The 7,603-nt window shown below is 55.9% G+C and overlaps 1 pseudogene; it reads left to right on the top strand.

Annotated features, from left to right (window-relative positions):
* The first annotated feature begins 855 nt into the window (after window positions 1-855).
* Window positions 856-4,342, top strand: LOC129394104 (ATP-binding cassette sub-family D member 1-like; annotated as a pseudogene).
* The last annotated feature ends 3,261 nt before the right edge of the window (window positions 4,343-7,603 follow it).

Raw genomic sequence — 7,603 nt, 5'->3', positions numbered from 1 at the left:
GAAGCTGTTGTTAACTCCTGATATATTCTCTGCAAAGAGAATATTCATGAGCCTCCTCCTGAAACCAGCAGCCTAGAGATAGTTTTATAAATTGGATACAAGTTGGAAACCTATACTCTTTAAGTGTTTGAAATATTAGCTTCCCAGGGAAGAAAATCAAATTCATAAGATATGTTAGGACAATTTAACTCAAGATGTTCAAAACTGAAATGACATATTCTACAATATGTGATAAAACCACCCCTTAACACCTTAAAGCAAAACAGGGATTCACCTTAAAGACCTGCATTTTCCTCATCCCCCAGCCAATCAGTTTTCAAATCTTGCATTTTATTTTGAAAGGTCCTTATCCCCCTGGTCTCTTGTTTCTAGACTTGGCACATATTTAAGTTTGTTACCTCTATCTACTGAATTTTCTCTCTTCAAACAGTATCTATGCCTGCCAAATGTGAACATACAAACAACAAATCAGAATGTGCCATTCTGATTTAAACTGCTTATTAGTTAATACCCTCAAGATAACATCTGGGTTCTTAGCTGCAATGAGTCAAGCCTACTTACATCTTTTTTTGTCTTTGGCTGCACATTTCCTATCACATCACACTCCAGCAATGCCAAGCTGTGCTGGTCTTCTACCCCATCTCCACTATTTTGCCCTCCGCTGCCGTGGCTTTTTGCCCGCCCTGGCTTTTTGCCCCTACCCGCTGCCACGGCTTTTGGCCCCCCACGCCGCCGAGGCTTTTTACCCGCTGCGGCTTTTTGCCTCCACCCCGTCTCAGCTTTTTGCCCGCCAAGGCTTTTCGCCTCGCCGCAGCTTTTTGCCCCCCCACCCCGCCGACGCGGCTTTTTGCCACCATGGCTTTTTGCCCGCCACAGCTTTTTGCCCCCGCCGCCGCGGATTTTTGCTGCTGCGGCTTTTTGCTCCCGCCATGTTTGCAACCTTAATTTCACTTGAAATCTAATTTCCCACTGCCATGCCATCTAACATATTTGTATGTTAGACTCTGGGAATTAGGACATGAACATTTTTGGGGGGCCATTATTTTGTCTACAGCAGACAGAATCTACACTGCCTGGGAGGTGCAGAGTATCTTGGGGGAGGCAGGGCTGGCCCTTCCCTCCGTGGACACCCAGCTTTCCCACAGGCCCTACATGTCTGTGGGTTCCCTGCGTGACCAGGTGACCTACCCAGACTCAGTGGAGGACATGCAAAGGAAGGGCTACTCAGAGCAGGACCTGGAAGCCATCCTGGACATCATGCACCTGCACCACATCCTGCAGCGGGAGGGAGGTAGGAGGCCTGGGGCTGGCAGCCGCCCTTTGTCCCACACTGGCCTCTCCCTTGGCCTCCAGGCAGTGAAGATTATCTCAACATCCAGGAGTCTAAAGTGCCAGGTGCCACAGGGGCAGGGCAGAGGGTGCTACCTCTGAGGCCCGCCTACCAGGGAGGACCAACACCACACAGATGGCCCCAGCTGGCATGGGTGCTCTAGGGAAGGGGGAACCTAGCAGGGATGCGCACCTCATTGGGGGACCCAGGATACCCTCTCCCAGAGAAAAGGGGTCTGAGCTGAGCCCTGCAGAATGCTGAGTGGTTACCCCGTCCAGGAGCCAGGGGCAGCAGGGCAGAGTGTGGCCCGCAGGCTTGGTGGTGTGAGAGGCTGGCTCACAGAGGGCCCTCCGGACCAGGCGGGAGCCTAGGCTTTCCCTGAGCGGGATCAGACACTCTTGGAAAGACCATGGGGCGGTGGGCAGGGGCAGCTTGGGAGGGGCAGGCACATGTGTGCAGTGATGGCTACCGTCAGGAGGTCTGTGCAGAAGCTTGGAGGGGGCTGGGGCCAGCAGAGTCGGGTGGATTCAGAGATGAGTTCACTGAAAAGGAGGCCAGACTGAGCTGTTTTCTTGTCCTGGGCTTATCAAGGAATACTGCTTGTCCACAGTGTCTGTCGGGCCGGGAGAGCGGCGGAGGAGAGGGGGGTGCAGCTACAGGGACACAGTAGATGGAGCGTTCAGTTCTGTCTTTGAATTCTGAGCCTCTGGGTTCTGCTTCCAGCCCCCACTGCTGGGTGCGAGATGGCCCTGGGCAAGGACCTCGCCTTGCTGGGGCTCCCCTTCATGGTTCAAGGGAATGGGCACCAAGCCCTCCCTCGGTGGCAACATGAGAAGTGGCTCCTGCAGGAAATGACCAGGGTGTTGTCACCTGCCTGTGGAGGAAGCGGGAACACAGGTGGCGAAGGTGGTGGAACAGCCCCTGGCCCGGCCCTGCCTCTTGCTCCTGCTGCCCTCAGCCTGGGAGCACATGGCCCCTCCCGCCTCTGTGGCAGCCTGAATGCCCAGGGCCTGTGGCCGGCCAGCATGAGCCGTTAGGATGGAGTTGAGCTGCGAGGAACAGAACCGGCCTCCCCGCAGTAGTGGCTAAGATCATCTGTGAGTTTATCCTACTGAGCTGTTAGGTCCCAAGAGAGCCAGGCCACAGTTGCCAGGGCTGGCCCTGCTCTGTGAAGGCCCCAAGGCTCTAGGATTTTCTACCATGTCACTCTGCTGTGTGTGGCCTCCATTCCCAAAGTCACCTCATGATCCAGGAGGGCTGCTGCAGCCCTCACATCATGTCCCAGGCTATAGGATGGAGGAAGTAGAAGGGAAGGGGCAAAAGGTACGTGCCTTCTATATTTTAAGGAAGGTTCCAGAAGCCGCCATATTGAATACTTACGGTTATATCTCATTGGCCACAACTTAGTCTCATGCTTACACCTCACCACAAGGCCACCTGGGAAGTGTAATCTCTACTCTGGGTGGCCATATACCCTGTCGCCACTTCTAGCCCTGGGCCGCTGGGGAAGGCAGCATGGGTGAGAAGACAGGAGGGGCCACTTCTGCCACAGCACCCCGGCCTAATGGAGCAGCCAGCTCACCTGCTCGTTCAAGCAGCCCACTCAAGCCTTGCCAAAGTGCTGGCACGAGGCAGTGACAGGAGGCCCAACCCCTGTGGGTGACAAGCCCCCGGTCTGGGGAGAGCACTCAGGCCGCTCTGGAGCTCTGTGCCAAGGAACTGTATGGGTGTCCTGGGGCTGCCATAAACCACAGGGGTGGATCATCTCCTGGATCCAGCAGTCCGAGATCCTGGTACTAGCAGGGTGGGTTCCTTCCAGGTGCCATGACAGAAGGATGTGTTCCAGGCCCCTGTCCTTGGCTCGCAGATGGTCCACTTCTCCCTGTATATCTTCACCTCATGTTCCCCTGTGCACGTCCTCTGCCTGCACACCCCCTTTTTATGAGGACACAGTCATATTGAATTAGGGTCCGCTCTGATGACCTCATCTTAGTGTGATCACCTCTGCAAAGGCCCTGTCTCCAAATAAGGTCACACTAAAGTGTTGGGGCTTGGACTCCACCATATCTCTTCTAGGGGAAGGCACGATTCCAGTCCCCACTCCTCCATGATTAATGTCTGTCAGACAGACAAGGATGCAGAGGCACAGGGGCCCTGTCGTCACAGCTAGCTCATTCCCACAGCTGCCCCAGCTCCCCGGCTGGCCCCCAGGTCTGGGTACTGGTGGAACTGAGCCAAGACCATTGCCCCTGCCTAGGTTGGGAGGCTATGTGTGACTGGAAGGACGTCCTGCCGGGTGGCGAGAAGCAGAGAATCGGCATGGCCCGCATGTTCTACCACAGGTGAGCACTCCAGGCCGGCAGGCTCCCTGGGGTCCCCTGGAAAGAGAAGTAGCAGCTGTGGGGAGGCCTGGGCTCAGTGGAGCCTGAGCCAGGCTGGGGTGTTGGGCCGTGGAGGGTGCACAGACTCTCCTCTCGGCCCGGAACCCCAGGCCCAAGTACGCCCTCCTGGATGAATGCACCAGTGCCGCCATGAGAATCGACATGGAAGGCAAGATCTTCCAGGCGGCCAAGGACGCAGGCATTGCCCTGCTCTCCATCACCCACCGGCCCTCCCTGTGGTAGGTGCCCTGTCTCCCTGCCTGGGGTCAGTGGGAGTGGCTGCCTGAGGGGAGGAGGTGGCCTGTTGGGCCCGGCGGCAGCAGCAGGCGGCTGTCATCAGCAGCCCTCGTGCCATGCACCTGACCCTGTCCCTCTCCTGGCCAGGAAGTACCGCACACACTTGCTACAGTTCGATGGGGAGGGCGGCTGGTAGTTCGAGAAGCTGGGCTCGGCTGCCCGCCTGAGCCTGACAGAGGAGAAGCAGCGGCTGGAGCAGCAGCTGGCGGGCATTCCCAAGATGCAGCGGCACCTCCAGGAGCTCTGCCAAATCCTGGGTGAGGCCGCGGCCCCAGCGCACGTGCCCGCACCTAGCCCACAAGGCCCTGGTGGCCTCCAGGGTGCCTCCACCTGACATCACTCTCCCCAGCCCCTGCCCCGCCCCCAAGCTCGGATCACATGAAGGAGACAGCAGCACCCACCTGCGCAAGCACCCCGACCCTGCATGCCTGGCCCCTCCTCCTAGAAGACCCTTCCCGACCTCAGGAAAGTAGATGAGGCGGGTGGCGCCCTGCGTAACCCTCGCCCTGTCCCTCCCACTCCCTGGGAGGGGCTGTTCCACAGTTACTGGGCCCTGTCCAGGGCAGTGAGTCCTCTACTTTGCTCCGTGGAGGAAGCTGGAGTACAAGGAGCCCAGTGCTGGCCGCACAGCAGCGCAGCCGAGCCTCAGGAGCCCCTCAGGCCACAGCCCCTGGCGCTGCAGGTGGCATCCCTCCTCGTCAGTCTCTCAAAGACCCCACGATCCATCCCCTGAGGGTGGCCAGCCAAGGCTCCCATCCCATGCGATGCCATAAAAGCCACCCAGTGGTACCCACGGTCACACAGAGCGCCTCACCTGCATCCTCTCCCCCACAAGAGCCCCAAAGATACCACGGGAGAGGGACGCACAGCACTGCCTGCCGAGCGAGAATGTAGGCCCCGCCCCCTCGGCCCCTCACCTCCTCTTTCTACAGCCTAATTTATTGGATTCCCTATTCGTAGCCATCTCCGTGGCCAATGTGACTACCCTGCCAGCAGCGGGGGCTGCCCAGCCTCTGAGTCCCCTGGGGCCCCGGCTCCCACTGGTGCCAAACCCAGCCCCTGTGGCCGTCACCCCACCAGCCTACACTGCCAGCCACCACCTGGCCACACAGGCCTCTGCTTGCTAGCCGGGAGTGCGGACACCATGTTCCCAGCTCAGTGCCAAAGAGGGGTCACCAGGGGGAGCTGTCTGCAGAGCCAGCGCCTGCCTGAGAGAGACCCCACTGCCACCGTGTGCCTTTCCCGGGCCCTCAGCCCTCAGGCCGGGCGCCATCCCGAGTCCCCCCCAGTAAAAGCCTCCATTGGCAAATGCAGTCCTTCCTCCCTTCCTCAGAGTCTGGTGGTGTCTGCTGCGGGTCTTGGGGAGAGATGGAGGAGAGGGAGTGGGTTGCCTGTGGGGGAAAGAGTGAGTTTGGGAAAGGAGTGGGCCTGATCCCCAAGCCCCTCCGTGGGGGAAAGTCACCAGAAGACATGGCCCAACATGCCCTCCACCGAGCCTCACGCCAATGTTCTTAGGATTCCTGTGACGGTGGTGGGGCAGAACCTGCAACAACATTGCACAGAAATACTGGCTGAGCCCAAATAAGACTAGGGGACGGGATCATGCTGGTCCCTGTGGGAGGAGCACGAAGGCAAGAGAAGGGATGTCTAAGCTGCCACACAGGGTGCTGCTGGCCCTTCTAGGGAGAGGAGGCCACTTGTGCAGGGGCCTGGGGGGAACTGGGAGCACATTGCAGGGTGTTCGTGCTGCATGCAGGGGAAGGGAGGGCAGGGGAAGGGTGGGCAGGGGAAGGGAGGGCTGTGGCTGGTGGGCCCTGGAGGCCACACTACAGAGACAGGACTTAGCCCAGAGGCCACCGAGGAGCTTTCAGCAACAGGGAAGCAGTGTCGAGTACTGCAGGCCACTTGGCTGCATGTGAGGGTGGCTGGTGGGAATAGGGTGCGGCAGCCCATCTGGCCTCAGAGGCATGAGAACTGAGAACAGCTGTGCGGCCATACCTTTATGCGTGGATGGCCATAGCCTCCCAAAAGTGGGACAGCCTGAGTGTTCATCAACAGACAAATGGACAAACAGCCTGTCCATAAGGCACGGTGCCATTCCACCATAACACGACAGATAGACCTCAAAGAGTTCGTGCTGGGTGAAAGAAGCCAGACACAAATGTCCAGAATAGGCTCATCGGGACAGAAAGCAGATGAGTGGGTGTCAGGGGCTGGGGCAGGGGAAGGAAAATGGGGCAGGGGCAGTCCTTTTTAAAATTTTTTGTATTTATTTTTTATTTTTTAATGAGACAGACAGGGCCTCACCCTGTCACCCAGGCTGGAATGCAGCGGTGCAGTCATAACTCACTGCAGCCTTGATCTCCCGGGCTCAAGCAATCCTGCCCCAGCCTCCTGAGTAGCTGGAACCACAGGCGTGTACCACCATACCCTGCTAATTTTGTGATTTTATTTTTTGTAGACAGGATCTCACTATGTTGCCCAGGCTGGTCTCAAACTGCTGAGCTCAAGCGATCGTCCTGCCTCAGCCTCCCACAGTGCTGGATTACAGGCATGAGCCACCACACTCAGCCTCGCATTTCTTTTTATTTTGAAGAAAATGTTCTGGAACTATAGAGCATACTAAATGCCACTGAATTGTGCACTTCAAAGGGATTGATTGTAATTTTGTGAATATCACCTCAAAAACAGACAGATAGATGATTGATGGATAAATTGATACATAGATATATAGATATATAGACATGATATAGATGATTGATAGATGATGGATGATTCATAGGTGTTAAGTGACAGATAAAATACATGATAGATACATGGATAGATAGATGAATAGAGAGCGATGATAGATGATTTAAAAATTTTTTTTAGAGATGAGATCTGACTATCTTGCCCAGTCTGGACTTGATCTGCTAGCATCAAGAAGTCCTCCTGCCTCAGCCTCCTGAGTTACTAGGACTACAGGCACATGCTACTGTGCCTGGTGATAGATAAATTATTGAAAGATAGACATGATAGAGGCATAAATGATAGATAGATGGATAGACATGATAAAGGGTAGATAGGAAGATACATGGGATAGATCAATGATTGATTATAGAAGTAAATGATATAGATTAATAGATTATTGATTATAGATTAATAGGTGGATAGCTGATTGATAGATGACTGATCGATTGATTGGTTGACTGATTGATGGAGAGAGACAGAGAAGCAAGCTTAGCCATTGCAGCCACCCAGACAAGACATGCTGAGGCCTGGAGTTCCAGAAGGTTTGAGCAGTTGGAAGAACTTGACAGGCATGGGGGCAGCTTCTTCAGGGAGTGGAGGGGGCAGCAAGGTACCACTGGGTTCTGGTTGGAAGGTAAGGTGAGCGACAGCACCCTTGGTGGACAGAGGCAGCTCCAAAGGAGGGGCAGGCCTGGGGAGCAGGTGCAGCCCGAGGGGATGGTGCATAGGCAGTTGGTTCAGAGCTTGGGGCTCCTCAGTGGGACATGGGTCAGCAGGGAGGCCAGTGGTCATTGAAGTTTGGATGGAGACAGCCTGGCTGAGGGGAGGGGCATGCTTGGCATCTCATTTAGGGGACAGGAGGTAG

Source organism: Pan paniscus, chromosome 18, assembly GCF_029289425.2.
Source record: "Pan paniscus chromosome 18, NHGRI_mPanPan1-v2.0_pri, whole genome shotgun sequence".
Taxonomy (NCBI): Eukaryota; Metazoa; Chordata; class Mammalia; order Primates; family Hominidae; genus Pan; species Pan paniscus.
Note: the sequence above shows the minus strand (reverse complement) of the source record. Positions and strands in the feature narration are given on the sequence as shown.